General features: G+C 41.4%; 1 long non-coding RNA gene across 1 annotated transcript in view; it reads left to right on the forward strand.

Annotated features, from left to right (window-relative positions):
* Positions 1-19,388, forward strand: part of LOC110257222 — a 407,568-nt gene that overhangs the window by 184,166 nt on the left and 204,014 nt on the right. The window contains exon 3 of the long non-coding RNA XR_002339533.1: positions 2,214-2,405. This is a non-coding gene — a long non-coding RNA (uncharacterized LOC110257222). The remainder of the gene's footprint in view (positions 1-2,213; positions 2,406-19,388) is intronic.

Raw genomic sequence — 19,388 nt, forward strand, 5'->3', positions numbered from 1 at the left:
TCAGTTTTCTCAATTTTAAACTGGGGCAGTTGACCCTAGAAAGAGTTAAGATGGAGATTAAATACGGCAACGAAGGGGAAAGTACCCTTTAAACTGTAAAGAATAGCAGAAGTACTTTTTGCTAGTCTGATAACAGATATTTATCTCATTTCTTTTCATCTCCAGCACAGTGTCTTCTATGCAGTGCATACATTGCAAAGGAATAAATGAATGAATGTTTCTCAAAGGGCTTCGATAACACTGGTTTGCCCAGCCATTGTTTTGCCTCCCAATAAATTTATTCTTCTGTATCCTGGTGAGATAGGCTGGGATCTGGGACCTGGGACCCTCTGCTGCAGTGCTTGCACGGGGACTCCAAATGTCTCCTGGAGCAACAAAATACAAAGAAACTAGAGGGGACTAAAAATAGCTGTGTGCATGTGCAGTTGGAGCAAATTGTGAACAAGATTCAAAAAGATCAAAATCCCAACTGCCATTTCTGAAGAGCAAAAACAGGGTGCTAGGAGAAGAATAAGGGTGCTGGAAGCAAAAGCAAGGTATTTCCCATGCACCCTGCACACCACACCATCAAGGAGATGGGCAAACTACCTAAGACACCCCTCTGTCCAACCCTAGAACCACCCCTACCCTCACCCCATATAAGGAACAAGCTCGCTCCACCTTGGGGAGTGAGCAAGGGAAATTTTTGCTTGTTTTCATTACCTCCTGCTACTGCAGGAGCCCCAGTGAAGCTTTGCCTAAACTTCTCGTCTGGCCTCTTATCAATTTCTATTGCTTGGGAAGGCTAAGAACCCTGGTCGGTAACCCTGATAAGAATACCTTGACACTCTTTTGAGAAACCAGAAAATATCCCTTCCCTCACTGTCACTTCATGTGGTCAGTACAGAGTGCTTGTCTATAACTATAGCTCCAAAAATGGATTCATAACCCAGATCTGGTCTATGAGGGCCCTGGATGCCGTAGTAATTGAATCTGCAGTAAGTGCACATTGTGAGCCTGGCCAATGAAAGCCAGTCTAAGAGTGTTGCTAGAACTATTTAGAAAGAGGCACTTTTTTTTTTTTTTTTTTTTTACTTGGCATTTTCAAGCTAGTAGATAAACTTAGGTGTTGCCTTGCTACCCTTTGGGGATTGAATAAAGTCAACAGAGAGGAATGCAGAATGAGGCAATAGAGAGAGCCCATTGTCCAAGGACATTGTCCAATGATATTTGGAAGCAGTCATCCCCTAAAATAGCATTATGTCTGGCCTTTCTGTTACATGAGTCAATACATTCCTTTTTTTTTTTTAAGGCACTTAGAGTTGGATTTCTGTCAAAAGACACCTGACTAATACAGAAATAGAATTGCTCCAGAACCAATACAAAATATGTCTAAAGGCCTCCCACTGATCTCTTGGGTGGGCCTAACCAGATGTAAGAGAATTTTGTATGTTTACTTGTTCTGTGATGTTGATATCTGGACCCACCCTTTGTGCCTGGAGAAAAGTCTCCTCTCTCTGTTTGTCCCTTGGCATCCTTGTTTGACATAGGAAGGGAGGTAAAAAATGGAAGTAAAGGATGTTTGAGGCCCCACACATTGGCTCATCTTCAGTGAACTGGCTCCCCAGTGGACTGCCCCGAGGACCCAAAGAAGACACCTCTCCTGATATGCTGATCCCATCTGCTTCAGCGGCTGTCTTCCTCTCTCCCGCTCTGTCCAATGCTTCCATAGCTTGACTTAGGGACCTTCTGCCCAGGCTGCAGTCTTCCTTAAAATCCCCAATCGGCCCAGCCTCATATCAGTTGCTCCTAGCTAAGCCTCTTAGCATTGGGATTACACGGAGCAGCTCAGAGATACCATGAGATCTGGAAACAGAGCTTCAGCTGAATCCCAGCCCCAGCACTTACTACCTGTATGATACTGAGCAAGTCACTTAAACTCTCTGAGTATTAAGTTTCAGATATAATCATGTCTTCCTCCAAGATAGTTGTGAGGTTTTAATAAGATGACCTATAAAAGTGCTTTACATAGCACGTGGTAGGCATCCAATACCTAGTAGGTATCGTCATTTTCATTTTTTTTTCTTTCTTGCACTTTTGGGCAACTTACTGGGTTTGATGTCTGTGCTGTTCAAATGGACTGCAGGTAGCCAAGGGCAGGCAGTGTGTGGTGCTTCCTTGATTTCCTTATTGTTCTAGTAAGATCTCAGCACTGAATGTTTCTTTCATAACAGGACTCGAGGGAGAACAGATGAAGAAAAGAATGTGCAGGTGTGCACATGACCCAAAGGGAAGAAGGTGGAGATAGGAGGCAGCCATTTGTTCAGCCATCCCAGATTGAGTTCTTTCTCTGGACCAAACACTTAGGACAAAGCTACAATGTTTGAGAATCTCAGTCAAGTGGGAGCAGACCAAGAAGAACACAGGTAAGTAAAAATAGAGCAATTTCTTTTGGTTATAGATAACAGATGTCTATCCAAGTCATGTTGAACAGAAGGGAGACACATTGGATGGATGTTGAGTATTTCATTGAACAACAAGACTTTGGGAAGGAGGGAGGGAGGAACGGCTAAGGTGGCCGATGGCACTTTATCTAGAGTGTTGCTGTTGCCACAGCCATGTTGCCAAGCACCCCCAGCCTCCCTCCTGCTTCCTAGGAGAAATGTTACTATTGCCAGTAGTGATGTTCTCATTGGCCCAATTTGGGTCATGCATTTGCTTCTTGACCAATCAGAAGGCCCACCCTTGTGGTGGGCCCACCACAACAAGGTTTGGGGGCCATTTCTAGAGAAGCTGCATCATAAATCAGGCAGTCCCCAGGGAAGTGCTGAACAGAGGTTAACACAGTGTCCTTGATCAGGCTTGAAAGAAGTGTAGGAAAGTCTCCAAGAAGAGGTGGTTGGTCATGGAGTGTGGTGGCCTTGAAAACAGTTCATGAGACAGTCCAGATTAACAAAGCTGACCCTGAAGAAAGAGGTGCTTGGTGGGGTTCAGAACCTGAAGCTCACCGAAGACCGTGTTTGGCCAAGTTTCCCCTCTGAGGACAGGTATAATTACATTTGGAAAAACACCCCAAACAAGCTGTGGCTCTGGGGCATCTGAGGTCATCAGGAAGGCTGGGTTAGGGTTTAGGGGTCCCCTTCCACCTGACTTGGAACCTTTCCCTGTCAAGGAGGGGCAGTGTTGGGGAAAAACCAGATAGAGTCCAAAATGTGGGTTCCAGTCCAGCTCAGCCACTTACCAGCTGCATGATTATAAGGAATTCTTTTCCCTAAGACTCAGTTATCACATCTGCAAAGTGGAAGAAACCATCTTCATTCCTCAGGCTGGATGTACAGTTTAGGGGAGAAGATGTGTTAGAAACCATCCAGCAAGAATTGGCAGGAGCGGAAGACCTGTCCATGCCCATGGGTTTCCTTTTTCATTGTACCTTTGCCTGCTCTGCTCACTCCAGGCCCCTAATAGTTGTTTTGATGGATGGATTTTGGGAAGAGTCCATAACAGCAACATTCAGATGCCAGGAACTCAGTGACCCTGCATGTTTCAGTGACCCTTCCCTGATCCTGGGAACTGGCTTGGAGCGAGGCTTCCATACATGTGTCAAGTGGAACTAGTTCTATTTATGGTCCTCAGTCTTTATAATTGCACTTTCAAGTGCGTTTATTATTTATTTTTTTATTTTTTGCATGCTTGGGTCCACGGAATTCTTATTCCTGACTGTACCCACTTTTTCAGGCCAAGTCTTTTTTGGATGTTTAATCTCTGAAATTCCAGCAGAGAAGCCACTGCAAGGCATTATCCCAGCCTCAGGAGGAAGCCCCAGCTCGAATGCTCCCATTCCCCTGTTTCTATCTGACTCATGAAATTGCAATTGCGTTCCCTAAACGCCTCATTACACAGCAGAGGCCAGTACAAACTGACGACTGTTATTTTATTTAGTCCCTAGTTGCCTGGTGGGCCCATTGGTGGGAGGAGAAGGGATTTCAGAGAGAAATCTGGAGAATTGCGAGCATGAGGCTTTGGAAGCACAGACCAAGGTTCTCATCCTGCTTTGCCACTGACCAGCCATGGGGCCTGGGGCCAGCTCTGTAACTTTTTCAGCTCTGTTTGTTGAGTATCACTGGGTCGTGATGAGGTACTTTGTGAAAATGCTTTCGGCATCTGGCTTGTGGGAGGGACTCAGAAAGAGTTTCCCTCACCCTCTTTCAGGTTAGAATAATAGGCATCCTGAGTCCCTCTTCTCGGCAATGGCTTGCCTCTCTGTACAACAAGGCTCTTTCTGTTCTTCACTAAGGGTAAACTTCTTTAGGGGGTAAAAAACATAACAGGAAGGAATTAGGGCTTGGAACCAGAGATGTGTGTGTACTGGCAGGCTTGCTTTTTGCCATAAACACGAACAGTGAGTAGGAGGCTCATGGCGGCCTTGGACCCCAACTGGGCAGCCCCAGAATGGAAGTACCTTCAGCAGTGGAGGGAGGGGGAGATGTTCAGGAAGGTCAAGGTCACAGCCAGAGAAAGGAGATCTGGGCCCTGGATCTGGGATGCTGCTACCCTCTTTGGGCCTTGATTTCTTCATCTATTGAATGGGGTGGGATGGAGCTCAGACGAGACCTTTTGTTCATTTCATCAAACAGGGTGAAATGCCTAGTGTGATTCTTTGGGGTCTAGTAACTCAAGTTTTAAGGCCTCTATCAAGTGATCTTGAGCCCCATTTTACTTAGCTGTAAAATGGGAGTAGTGGAGTTCCTGTCGTGGCTCAGCGGTAATGAACCTAACTAGTAACCATGAGGATTCGGGTTTGATCCCTGGCCTCATTCAGTGGGTTAAAGATCTGGCATTGCCATGAGCTGTGTAGCTCACCAACGAAGCTCAGATCCCTTGTTGCTGTGGCTGTGGCGTAGCCTGGCAGCTTCTGCTCCAATTTGACTCCTAGCCTGGGAACTTCCATATGCCTCAGGTGTGGCCCAAAAATTAATTAATTAATTAAATAAAATGGGAGCAGCAATCAGTTCTGCCTTGTGGACTTGTGAGAATTAGAAACACTGGGGAGTTCCCATTGTGGCTCAGTGGGTTAAGAACCTGACGCTGTCTCCCTGAGGATGTGGATTCAATCCCTGACCTTGCTCAGTGCCTTAAGGACCAGGTATTGCCAAAAGCGGCAGCGTAGGTCCCAGATGTAGCTTGGATCCAGTGTCGCTGTGGCTCTAGCATAGGCCTGTGGCTGCACCTCACTTTCAGCCCCTAGCCCAGGACCTTCCATACGCTGCAGGTATGGCCATAAAAAGAAAAAAATGTATATAAACACTGTAAAGCAACAAGTCCTATCTCTTATATATAGCATATGGTCCATAAAGCTAGTTAGTGGTTAATTAATACCAGTTAGCACTAGAAGTAGTTCTACAACTGTGGTTATCACCTTCATTTGGACCAGGAGCATGATGTATCACCTTATAGAGAAAGATAGGTCCAGAGGAATAGGCTAGGTTGGTTATAATTCTGTTTCCGTAAAGAAAGTGGCTTTTTTGTGACTCAAGGAAAATTTTTCTTTCTGATAATCTGTGGAGGAAAAATATGGTTTGCCTTAAATTCATGAATTTTCTCCTTCCTGAATTCAACGAAGAGCTACTAAGGTTTGGAAAGATCATAGTCAATGAGTTTTATCTCTGAAGATGATTAAAATGTACATTTATTTATTTATTTTTAATTCTTTTTTTTTTTTTTTTTTTTTTTTTTTTTTTGTGGCCATACCCATAGTGTATGGACGCGCCCAGGCCAGGGATTGAATCTGAGCCCCAGCTGCGACCTGGGCTGGACCAGGGATTGAACCCATACCTCTGTAGTGACCTGAGCCACTGCAGTTGGATTCTTAACCCACTGTGTCATGGCAGGAACTCCCTAAAATGTATTTTTAAATGATGCAAACCACTCTTACATTCCACCTAGTATAGTACTGATTTATATGATAATTAAACCCTACCCACTGAGAACTAGTGAAAATCAACTCCTTAATAGATCTAAAATTCTGACTTCTTGTTTGAATATCATCCAGGTGGGATAAAAAGAATCTTCTTGTGACATGGACACAGCTGTTACTTAGAAGAACACCTATGGAGGTGTGAGATCCTCCCCTTAGATAATATTTTTCCCAAGCAAATCTTCTGTTCAGTAAGTGCAAACTGCCATCCCTCCTACGCACATACTCAGCAGTCATAATGAATGTCCTTCCTGTTTCAAAAATACTATGGTTTTCATGATTCTGTGCCTTTGCACATGCTGTGTATTCTTCCTTTATTACTTCTCTTCTTCCCTCCCTCCCTCCTTCTTTCCTTTTCTATTTTGGCTGCCCTATGGCATATGGAGTTCCTGGGCCAGGGACCAGATCCAAGCCACAGTTCCAGCCTATGTCATAGCTGCAGCAATGCTGGATCCTTTACCCACTGTGTTGGGCCAAGGATTGAACCTGTGTTCCAGGGCTCCAGAGACGCCACAGATCCCATTGCACCACAGCAGGAATTCCTTTAATTGTTATCTAATAAGACCTCACCAAGTAGCAGCTGTGAAATCTGGATGTGTTTAGAAAAAAAGCACTTATGATTATAACCCTAGATATGCCGTATGTCTGTCCATCTGCCTTCCTCAGTCTGGTGCTGCCTTATGTGCTGTCTTACTGAGCAAAGTCCCAGGAGAGACCATGCAGGCTGTGTAGATGGTTTAGCAGCCACCAGTTCCTCCCACCCCAATGCATACATCCCTTTGCAATGTGACTATGTTGCTCCACCCATCAGGGGGTGGAGTCCACTTCTCTGCTCCCTTGAATCTGGGCTGGACTCATGACTTCCTTGCTCTATAGAATGTGCTGGAAATGGTACTACACGAGTTCTAAAATCTAAACCTATTTAGGCTTTTAGCTCCCTCCTCTGCCCTATTGGAAGGCTGTTCTGAGGCTACCATGGGAGGGAAGTCTGATGATACCTAATGCTAAAGGATGAAAAGTTACACGGAGAACTGAGAGGAGCAGGAAATATCAGACTCATGAGTGATAGCTTCCCAGGATGATGGTGACAGAATGATACCCACCCACCCACCCCCTCTGCCTCGCCATGAAGCTATTCACCTTGGAGACCTGCTGTGGCCCGGCACAAGATTTACACTCTCTCCCAGAATGTAGATGCTCAAGCTGGGCAGTGAGAAGCAATGGCCTGGAAAACAACAGCCTGCATAGATTAACCACCTGTAAGGATTTACTTCCGTCTGTCACGGGACTCAACCCCCCTACCTCTCCCCTGAATTGTATAATCTTCCCTCTCCTTCTTCTTCTTTTTTGCTTTTTAGGGCTGCATGTATGGCATATGGAAGTTCCCAGGCTAGGGGTCAAATCAGAGCTATAGCTACCAGCCACAGCCACAGCAACACAGCATCCAGGCTGCATCTGCAGTCTATACCACAGCTCATGGAAACACCAGATCTCTGACCCAATGAGGGAGGTCAGGGATTGAACCCACATCCTCATGGATACTAGTCACGTTTCTGCTGCGCCACAACAGGAACTCCCCCCTACTTCTTAATTTTTCCTGCCACAAATCCCACCACAGATCCTTTATAAGCTTAACATCTCCTAGCAGTGGCTGCTGGAGCCATCCAGAGCTCGGCCCATCCATTTTGGATGCCCTCATAAATCTCTCTTGCTTTACTGACTTAGTCTTGCACATTCCTCCCTTGACAAACCTAACAGCGAGTAGGGCCATCCAGCCATCCCCCTGAATGCAGCCACATGAGTGAGCACAGGCTAAACCAGCAGAGGAACGGCCTAGCCAACCTGCAGAATTATGAGGAAGAGTAAATCATTGTTGATTTGAGCCACAAAGTTTTGGGGTGATTTGTTACATGGCAATAGATAACGTACATACATTGCTACTTTTTTCCTAACTTTCTCTAAATTCCCTCAAACTCTTCATCCTACACAACATTTGTTTTGAAAACAAATCAGTTTTCCCATGTCACCAGAGTGCCAAATGAATCAATAACCTCTCTGAACACCATTGTTCACTAGAGGAAGGTCTCTAAGGGGCGGGGGAAGTTCAAGATCATGAAACCACTGGAGACCTCCAGTGAACAGATGAGAATGGCTGTCAGAGAGGAGGTCGCCTAGCCTCCTCCAATTCATCACATTTCTGGGGCACAAGGTGGTCTTGGAAAAGGTCTCTGAGATGTGTCAGTAGAAAGGGAAGTAGTTTATGAAGAGATGGGAAAGGAGATGCCCCTGCAATGCAAATCGCCTGTGCAGCCCACCAGCACTGTTTTGCAACCAGAAGAGTTACAGGACAATAAGGGAAGTAAGAGGCCACCTGCACTGTGTCATTTGTGAGAAACAAGATGCTGTTGTTTCAGTGAGAGCAGATTAGGGGGAAGAGCAGGGGAGGTATTGAAATTGCAGCAAGTGTCAATGACCCAGATTTCATTTTACTACCATGAAATGGGATTATTAAGGAAATGAAAAGAAAGAAAACAAACAAACAAACAAAAAACAAATCTTAAAATGCTCTGGAAAAGAATGCAGACAGGGAAATGATGAGCTGATAATGAGGTGGGATAAGCTGCCCAGCCCAGTGGTTAAGAATTCAGACTTCAGAAACAGATGGTCTAAGATTAAGTCTCAGCTTCTTCACAAATTGTGTGTGACCTTGAGCCAATCACTCATTTCCTCAAACTCCAATTTCCCCATCTGTACAAAGGGGAAGATAATTATATGCAATGCATTGAAAATGCTTAGTGTAATGACTCTGGCAACATTTTTCTGCATGTCTCTGCATTGACCCTGCATCCCAACGCTGCAGAGACAACAGGGATCCTGTTGTGCCATAGCGGGAACTCCCTGACGTGTGTTCTTTAGAGTACTCGTTTCTTGGGGTATAATAAGGTATTACTAGAGGAAAAGGTACAATCAAATAAGTTTGTGAAACCCTAGGCTAAAAAGGAGAAAACATATTTTAGTGCTGCAAGACTTCTCAGAGCCTTTAGTGCACTAATATTCCTAGGTAGAGGTCCTGTCTGAGAGAGACGTGGAATAAATAGCACTGCCCAGACTTGGATGATCCTGAAACCTTTTCCCCGGAAAAATTCTCATTGGGCTAGTGCTCTCTGAAACAATCAAAACACAGCTCCAGGGATGACTGAGCGTCATCTTAATGGGTGTGAAGGATTTCAACAGTGGATGGAGTTTTAACTCTTAGGTCCTACATGTAAATATTCATTCAAATGTTTAATGAGCACCTACCTTGCACCAGGCCCTGTACTAGGCCCTGGGGCTGTAGAAATTAACAGGGCATTGGTTCTTGCTCTCAAGAGGCTCACAGGATAGAGGAGAAGACAGGAACACACATACACATACACATATGCACACAGAAAATGGTGATACCATGTGCTCAGGATTATAATAAGGGGAGTTATTAGGAGAGCATAGGGACTGAGTATATAGCACGAAACATACAGCATAGGGAGGCCCCTAACCCAGACTGGGAGATGAGGGCTGTATTCATTTAAATTGATTACAGGAAGGAAAGATGTTCATTAGTACTTGAATACAGAAGAGAGTACATAGGTAAGAGAAACACATGAATGAGGGGTCAGATATCTGAAAAAGCAGGGCAGCAATTTTGTGAGACTGGAGTATGGGACAAGTGGCTGGTTGATTGGTACGTACAACCTGGATTGTGAAGATCTATGCTGACAAGTTGGGACTTTATTTTGTACATAGTGGGGAACCCATCAAAAGTCATAGCCTTCGATCTGCCCAGATATATCTTTTCATATTTACCCTGGAGAAATGGGAATGATGGGCTGGGAGGGAGATGATATGAGGGTGAAAAGCACGGAAGTTTCTGTATGGTGAGAAGACACTGATGAGCTCCCAACATGCCACGAAATAACTCCTTGTATTTCTAGAACATTTGAAAGGGAATTTATAGATCTATCTATGACTGGGTCACTTTGCTGTACAGCAGAAATTACATAGCATTGTAAATCAACTATACTTTAATTAAAAAATAATAATAATAAAGAAAAATAATCCAAAAGTCTCTATTAATGCTTATTTGAGAAACCAGACAAAACTCTTCAGTAACTGATTGCCAAGTGTTTGAGTCCATTAAGCATCACAGGCAAGCCCTTAGCATTTCTGAGAGGGATGCAGATCCAGGGCAGTGAGGATGGTGTTTATTATTCTGCAGTTAGAGACTGTCATTCCTGGAAAGGATTCAAGTTTATATTGAATTGAGAAGAATCTGAAGCTGAAGAAAGGGATTTACTTCTATTAGGAATACCCCAAGGAGGTTTTCTGTAAATAGGATCAGTGAGTTGTTCCATCTCCACGGAAATTTGTGGCTGCAAACTGCACCAACTTGACAGAGTGGCTACTTGAATTAGACAAGTAGGGCAGAAACACTACTTCCACAAGATGGCAGTTTCCTTGTTTAAAAATACCTAGCCAAAATGTGAAGCCCACATTTGTTCCAGAGTCCTGTAGAGTAATGGGCAGGTATCTAGACTAGAATCTTTCTATATATCTTCTAAAAAGCCACACAAATAGAAGAGAAAGAAAAAGAGATGAGAGAGAGAAAATAGAACCACCCACGGTCAGTCTTTATAGCCTAAGTAAAATGCCAAGGATGTGTTTCTTCAATGTGTATGTTCTAGGGAAAATGAAAGTCTCATACCAGCAATGTCCATTTCAGAATCCACTTCAGGATGCAGAGTCTGGTGGAAAATAAGCAGAAAACTGAAAAGAACACAGGTTCGATCTCTGGCCTTGCTCAGTGGGTTAAGGATCTGCGTTGCCATGAGCTGTAGTGTAGGTCGCAGATGCGGCTCAGATCCCGTGTTGCTTGCTGTGGCTGTGGCTGTAGCATAGGCTGGCAGCTACAGCTCTGATTTGACCCCTAGCCTGGGAACCTCCATATGCCATGGTTGCGGCCCTAAAATGACCAAAAAATATATATATGTGTATACTCTTGGACCCAGCGATTTCTCACCTAGGAGTTTGTCCTGAAAACAAAAACAAAAAACCCAAAACTAAAACAAATTACGTTAGGACAACCACATAGCCACTTGCAGAAGAATGAAGTTGGGCCACTTACCTCACATCATACACAGATATTAACTTGAAATCTCGAAATGAATCATAGACCTAAATTTAAGAGCTGAAACTGTAGCACTCTTAGAAGAAAACATGGGAGTTAGTGTTCACAACCTTGGATGAAGGAAAGGTTTCTTAGATATGGCAACAAAAGTACAAACCACAAAAGAAAAAATTAGAAAATTGAATTATATCAAAATGAATGTTTCTGTGTTACAAGTGCTACTACCATCAATAAAGTGAAAAGACAACCCACACAATGGGATATATCAGAGATTGTATAACTGATAAGGGTCTAGTGTCCGGAATATATAAATAATTCATAATTAAATAATAAAAGACAACCAAATTTTTAAAATAGGCCACAATTTAAATAGACATTTCTGCAAAGAAGATATACCAATATACCAATGGCTAATAGGCCTATGAAAAGATGCTCAGTATCATTACTTATTAAGGAAATGTAAATCAAAACCACAAGGAGATGCCATTTCATACACACTAGAATGGCTGTATTCAGAAAGACTTGACAACAACAACTGTTAGCAAGATATGGAGAAATTGCAACCCTCATAGATTGCTGGTGAGAATGTAAAATGGTTCCACCACTTTGGAAAAGAGTTTGGTAGCTCCTCGATATGTTAAAAAAAGAGTTACCATATGACTAAGCAATTCTACTCTTTGATACATACTCCAGAGAAATGAAAATACGTGCACAAATGAAAGTTTGCATCCAAATGTTTACAGCAGCCAAACATAATAGCCAAAAAGTTGAAACAAAACACATGTCCATTAACTGATGATTGGGAAAATAAAATGTGAAATATCTGTACAATGAAATATTATTCAGCAGTAAAAGAACATGATATTTGAAGCAACTAGGATGAATCTTAAATAATATGTTAAGTGAAGGAAGCCAATCATAAAAACTACATATGGTATGTTTCCATTTAAATGGCACATGTCAGAGTTCCCCTTGTGGCTCATCAGTAACAAATGCAACTAGTATCCATGAGGATGCGGGTTCCATCCCTGGCCTCATTCAGGGGGTTAAGGATCCAGCCTGGCCATGAGCTGTGCTGTAGGTTGCAGATGCTGCTTGGATCCCACATTGTTGTGGCCATGGCATAGGCCCGTTGCAGCAGCTCAGGTTCAACCCCTAGTCTGGGAACCTCCATGTGCCGTGGGTGCAGCTCTAAAAGCAAAAAAATAAATTAAATAAAATAAATTTAAAAATATTAGTAAAATAAAATAAAATAACAAAAAATGGCAAATGTCCGGAATAGGAAAATCTGTAGAGATTCAAAGTAGATTGGTCGTTGCTTAGGACTGGGAGTGGGGTGTTTAGGGAAAATGTGATAGGTATGAAGTTTCTTTCTTTCTTTCTTTCTTTCTTTCTTTCCTTTCCTTTCCTTTCCTTTCCTTTCCTTTCCTTTCCTTTCCTTTCCTTTCCTTTCCTTCCTTTCTTTCCTTTCTTCTTTCTTTCTTTCTTTCTTTCTTTCTTTCTTTCTTTCTTTCTTTCTTTCTTTCTTTCTTTCTTTCTTTCCTCCTTCCTTCCTCCCTCTCTTCCTTCCTTCCTCCCTTCTTTCTTTCTTTCTTTCTCTCTGTCTCTCTCTCGTTCTCTCGTTCTCTCTCTCTCTTTCCTGCCTTCTTTTGCCACACCCATGGCACATGCCCCAGGGATTGAATCTGAGCCTCAGCTGTGACTTATTCCACAGCTGCCGCAACACTGGATCCTTAATCCACTGTGCCAAGCTGGGGATCGAACCAGTGCCTCCACAGAGACAAGCCAGATCATTAACGCACTGTGCCAGAATGGGAACCGTGGTATGAAGTTTCTTTCAGAGGCAGTGAAAATATTCTAAAATTAGATTGTAGTGATTGCTACACAACCTAGTAAATATACTAGAAAAACACTGACTTATATGCCCTAAATGAGTAAATTGTATGTCATATGAATTATGACTCAATAAAGTGTTAATTTTTAACCTGATAAACTGAAAGAAATAATGAAAAATTACATTGAAAAGATGATTTAGTAAAATGGAAGTTTATAAAATTAACATGCAAAGAATCAATAGCCTCCACAGTAGCCTTCACATAACAATAACCAGTTAGAAGATACAGCAAAGCACACAACACGATTTTTACAATATCAAAACAAAACAAACAAACAAAAAACCCTAAAACTACACTTAGCATGAAATGAGCAATCCTATTTGAGGTAAATTTTAAGTTTCTTTAACAACATAAAAGTAGATTTGAAGAAATATTAGAACAAACCATGGTCTTGGAAGGAAAAATCAGCCTCACAAAGATATAAGTTTTCCCCAAGGTATATATCTTTGAATGTTATAATAATAAGTATTTACATAAGTTTTTAATGGAGTCTGTCAAGTTGATTTTAAAGTTAATATAAAGAAAAGCAGGAGTTCCTTTTGTGGCTCAGCAGAAACAAATCTGACTAGCATCCATGAGGACACAGTTTCAGTCACTGGCTTCACTCAGTGGGTTAAAGATCCGGCATTGCCTGACCTGTGGTGTAGGTCACAGATGCAGCTCAGATCTGACATTGCTGTGGCTGTAGTATATATAGGCCAGCAGCTGTAGCTCCAATTCGACCCCTAGCCTGGGAACCTCCATATGGAGCTGCAGGTGTGCCCCCTCCCCCCCACCCCCGCAAAAAAAAAGAAAAGCAAAAGCAGCTTGGAAAGCTTTTTAGGAGCAATGAGGGACAAAGTAAGTTCATCAGATTGATAGGTGATAGGTGATGGGTAGGTAGATAGATAGATAGATAGATGGATGGATAAGGTAGGTAGATAGAAGTGAATACAGCCTCTGTGTATTACTTAGGCTGGAACAAGAAACAGTTGACACACTCAAATTAGTAAAATTGGAAAATAATTTAATAAAGGGACTATTTACAAAGGTGTGGTTGGACAGGCTGTATGAAAATCACAAGGAATTATGCAGCTTTCCCAATAGCTGTTGGGTTGTTAACCAACTAAGGGCCCAAAGATGTGGGGGGGGTAGGTAGCAGAAACTGAAAAAGAAGTTTTGTGTAGAAGTGGCCAGCTTGAGGGGACTGATGACCATCTATCCAGGGACACAGGCAGATCAAGGAGACCTTGCAGGAAGGAACCAGGAGAATAAATACCTTGATCTTGCTCTCTTCCTTCCAGTCTCCTGCCAGACTCCCCAGAAGCCAAAGACAAGGAAGTGTGGTTGTAGTTCTTTCAAGCCAACCTCCTAGGGCTCATGAGAGAGTACAAAAGCAGGGGAGAGGGTCTAGGGGGGCAAGTGGAAGATATATGACATAGTCTATAATTTACACGGTGTTACTGGCACCTGAATAGACAGAATAAATGGAAACAGAATGGCAAGTCTGGAAATAGGATTGACTACAAGTAGAAATTTGGTGTGGGGTAGAGTGACATCTCAGATTCCGGGGGCGGGGAATGGCTTTGTAAATAGTGGTTTTGGGATAACTGGATAGACATCTGTGAAAGGATAAAATTATGTGCACACCTTTCATTCATCAGATTAAACTCCAAATGCATCAGAAATCTACATGTAAGAAATTAAACCATATCAATATTAAAAGAGAACATAGGCAAATTCCTTTAACCCTGGGAGTAGCAAGAGCCTTTTCATTGTGACTCAGAAATTTAAAAGCATTGAAAGATTGATAAATTCACCTACCTAAATGTTTTTTAAGATTTGCATAACAAAAGACATCATAAGCAGTCAAAGTGAAATGAAAAGCTAAGAGAGAAAATATTTGCAACTTACATCGTAAAGGGCTAATCTTATTAATACGTTAAAAAGCTCTTCAAAATTGAGATCAAATGGGCAAAAGACTACTTCATAGCACAAGAAAGGCAAAGGTTTTTAAGCATATGAAAAGATGCTCAGCCTCATTCATAACAAAGAAAATGCAAATTTAAACTACAGTGACTTGTCATTTCTTATCTCTCAGGCTGGCAAAAATCCAAGTTTGGTAACATTGTTTGCAAAGGAACTTTTACCCTCATTCTTAGCTTATAAAAGTGCAAAACATCCAGTGCCTATGAAGGGCAATTTTAAATGTAATGATATCACATATGTATTTACCCTTTGATCCAGCAATCCTATTTCTAGGAATCTACCCTAAAGATATACTTCCAAAAATATCTATTGCATTGTGGCGAAAATGCCACTGTGGCGTTATTTCCAAGAGTAAAAAGAATGGAAGCAACTCAAATATGTATCATTCAGAGAAGAACTGAATAAACTAGAGTATTTTCACATGGTAGACTGTATGCAATCCTAAAATTAAATTTTAAAATATCTCCACATACAGATTAGGAGTGATTTTCTGCATATTTTATTAAGTGAAAAAGCAAGTTGTTGAAAACTATTTAGGGTCTGTACATTTTGTACAAAAACCAAGGGGAAGCATATACTATTTTTATAAAAAGTAGTACTGGAAGGATAAAGTGGAAACTAATAAAAATAGTGTTTAGCTGTACTGATTGGGGAAATAAAGGAAGAGATATTTTTCTGAGTATATCTTTGAATATGGTTTTAATGTTTGAACTATATAAATGTTTACATATTCAAAAATTAAGTAGAAAAAGTTAAAAGGCGGAGTTCCTGTTGTGGCACAGCAAATGAATCTGAATAGGAACCAGGAGGTTTCAGGTTCGATCCCTGACCTCACTCAGTGAGTTAAGGATCTGGCGTTGCCCTGAGCTGTGGTGTAGATTGCAGAAGCGGCTTGGATCCCATGTTGCTGTGGCTGTGGTGTAGGCCAGAGGCTACAGCTCCAATTAGACCCCTAACCTCCATATGCTGTGAGTGCAGCCCTAAAAGGACAAAAGACTGAAAAAAAAGGGGGGAAAAAAAAGAAAGAAAAAGTTAAAAGGCAACCAAAATACCACACAGAGAAAATATTTCAAATGAGTTTTGACTTTTGGTATTCTGATTGTCCTTAAGAACGAGAACTGAAAGGAAATATTAAAATTCATTCAGCAATTTCATTGCTAATAGTCATTGTAATGTAATTGTAACTTTGTAACCATTTAGTGTTCATTATAGGATAAAGCAAATACATAATATGTATATGTTATCAGGAACTAGGGGTTTTTTAATTTGAGATAAAAGGAGATAAAAATGAGAATTAAGGGAGGCTCAGTGGGTTAAGGACCCAACATTGTCTCTGTGAGGATGCAGGTTGGATCCCTGGCCTTGCTCAGTGGTTTAAGGATCCTATGTTGCTGCAAGCTGTGGTATAGGTAGCAGATGCAGCTCAGATCCGGTGTTGCAGTGGCTATAGTGTAGGCCTGCAGCTGCTGTTCCAATTTGACCCCTAGCCTGGGAACTTCTATATGTGGCAGGTGCAGCCATAAATAAATAAATATGTGAATTAAGGTGTTTTGAATAAACTTTGTAATATTATTTTGAGTATCACTGTAGACTCATGATTTTGTTAAAAATATTTTTTCAAAATGTATTTTCTAGGTCTGTCCATTGAAAAAGCCTAGAAAAAAATTAATATTCTAATAGCTATGGCCTCACACAATAACCAGATTTTGGTTTCTAAGTATCATTCTCCCCTAAGGGGAAATTGAGCTCCTTGGAAAAATAGATGATTATAAGTCTGGAGCAGCAAAAGTATAAAATGAGTCTTACTGTGTGAGAAAGAAAGAATGTTGAAGGCATGTCAAAATAACACAGAAGCCAGCAGATAGGAGCTCTGGTTGGCCAAATTTGGGACATTTTGAGCATCAGACATTACAATAAATTTGATTGACTGCAGAATACAGAATGAATAAAAATTAACCAATCCATAGTGATTCTAGAAAAATAAAATAGTAAGATAGATAGATAGAAAGAATAGACAGTATAGATAGATATACAGATGGGCAGTTAAATAGATATAGGCAGAAACTCCTTATCCTGAAAATTGGTAGCTAAAGAAAATAACTATTTAGTTTGCCTTTTAAGAATAAGCTGTAGTTCATCTACTTAATACAAATTTTTTTTCCAATGTCATTTAATAACTGCAGAACAAATGATAGAATTAGAAAATTCAAAATTTGTAGCCTTTAGTGAGATATTTTCATTATTTGTGGGTAGAAAATTCTAGACCGGTGTTCTAGGTGTAATTAACAGAGATAGCTCTGTGGGGAGTGGATTTCCAACATGTGGGGGTGTGCTGAGAGTGTGATAAGGTTTACTTTATATTTTCGCCTGTCTTCTTTACAATGTTCATCACAAACACAGTTTTTTAACAATGAAAAATTTATCTTAAAAATCCAGTTGAAACCCTTATTTGGCAAGTTCTTATTTTTCCTTCAGGACTTTACTCAGTGTTCTCTCCTTTAGGCAAACTTTGCAGACCACCCTAAGCAAGAAAATCACTTCCTCCTTTTCCAGCATTTATTATTGCTTTTACCACAGTTTAAACTTATAACTGATTGTCTATTTATAGCTCTAATACTCACCTTCCACCAAACCATTGTGGTTTGTTTTATTCTTTGTGGCCTTGGTTTCTGTTACCTATCTGGCACATAGTAGAGTTTAATAAATGCACAGTAGGGATTCAATAAATGCTTGCTGAGTATTTAAGAAATAAACTTGGAGAAAGGCTTTTGACTATCAATTACCATAACCAGTTCACACCTGACACCCTCCCTCCTCTGGAACAAAATCCTCCAAGGAAGGAGGTTTAATTTTATACAGTTCAACAAGTTAATTATTGAGTAGATTATGTAATTTCTTTGGGCCTTCAGTTTTCTCATCTGCAAAGGTATGTGGGTAGGGAGGGGGAAACCAGGCTGTTGTTAGGGATAATTGAGAAAATGAGGTGCTTAATAACAACTTGTTAGATAAATAAATGAATAAATACATAATATAATTTATAAATCAATGAGTAAATGGAGGAATGAAAGAGCACAGAGATGGGAGGAAGGAGAGAGAAAAGTTCTGAGGATAGTGAATGGATGGATGGGTAGATAGGTGGATAGATAATGGATAGTTGAATGAATGAATGGACAGATGGATGATTTAATGATTAGATGGATGAAAAGATGGATAGATGGATGGAAGATTGGTTGAAAGGATGGATGGATGGATGTTTGGATGGGTAGATGATTGGTTTGTTGGATGGTTGGATGATCAGATGAATGGATAGATGGTGGATGAAAGAGTGGGTGATAAATGAATGATGGCTAGAAGGAGATAGATAGCTATGTGGATTAGCAGTCAGGTCTGGCTTAATTTATTTTTAAGCTTAGGTAAAGCACAGATGGACTACCAATCTCATAGAGAAAGATTGTTTTCTGCTCTAGTCATGAGCTTGTCCCCCGTGTTTCTTCTGTTCTTATGATTAAGAACAATTGGCTTGATGGGATGACCAAGTTGCAAACCCCAGTAATGTGATTCCTTCCCAAGTCTGGGCCTGAGTCCAATTGCACATGCAGTGACTTAACTTTATTCAACCTGGACCCACCCTACAAAGATAATGACTTTTAGCCCCTGGAGCTGATGTACAGCTATCATTTTCCCAAGTTGGGGAAGATGCTGTAACTCCACTCCCAAGTGATATAGCTGGGTGAGAAGGCAGGTGTTTTTAGGGCAGGCTTGGATGTTCACCTATTAGAAATATAAAAAGAAAAACAAAATTTTCCAGTCTCCATAAATGATGAGTTAGCCTTGCCTGGCAGGGTGAAGGAAATAGAGAAGCAGATCAAGCAACACCACAGGCTGTGCTTAGACAGCTTAGTCCAAGACAGGGGACTTGAGCTCAAGTCTTAACCCCGCAGTTAACTAGCTGAGTAAATTTTGACTTGCCTTTGCCCTTCTCTGAGCATCAGTTTTCATGTCTGGAAAGTAAGAGGGTGATGGTTACCATGTTTACTTCTAGCACCAACATTTTCAGGCCCAGAGGCCCAGAGATCATTCTGTCTAAGGCTGGCTTGCTTTGAGTTTGTCCTGTGTCTGCCTTTCCCCATCCTTCACACTGCTTGTTTAGCCTGGGTGCGCTGACAGTCAAATGAGATCACGGATGTGCTTTCAAACAACAGAGCATATGCTGGGAATGTGAGTGAGGAAAACTCCAGGACAGCCCCTGCAAATTTGAAATGAAGAAATCAGAGCAGAGGTATCAGAGAGCAAAGTTTATCTTGGGAAACTTTATTCTCCTAAACAGCTTCCCGGCTGTGCTGTCTTCCTCTAAGAAAAGTGTAGTCTGAGGCAGTAATTTCTATGGTGCTGTCTCTCTTAGCAAGAGACA

Source organism: Sus scrofa, chromosome 16 (genome assembly GCF_000003025.6).
Source record: "Sus scrofa isolate TJ Tabasco breed Duroc chromosome 16, Sscrofa11.1, whole genome shotgun sequence".
Lineage (NCBI taxonomy): Eukaryota > Metazoa > Chordata > Mammalia > Artiodactyla > Suidae > Sus > Sus scrofa.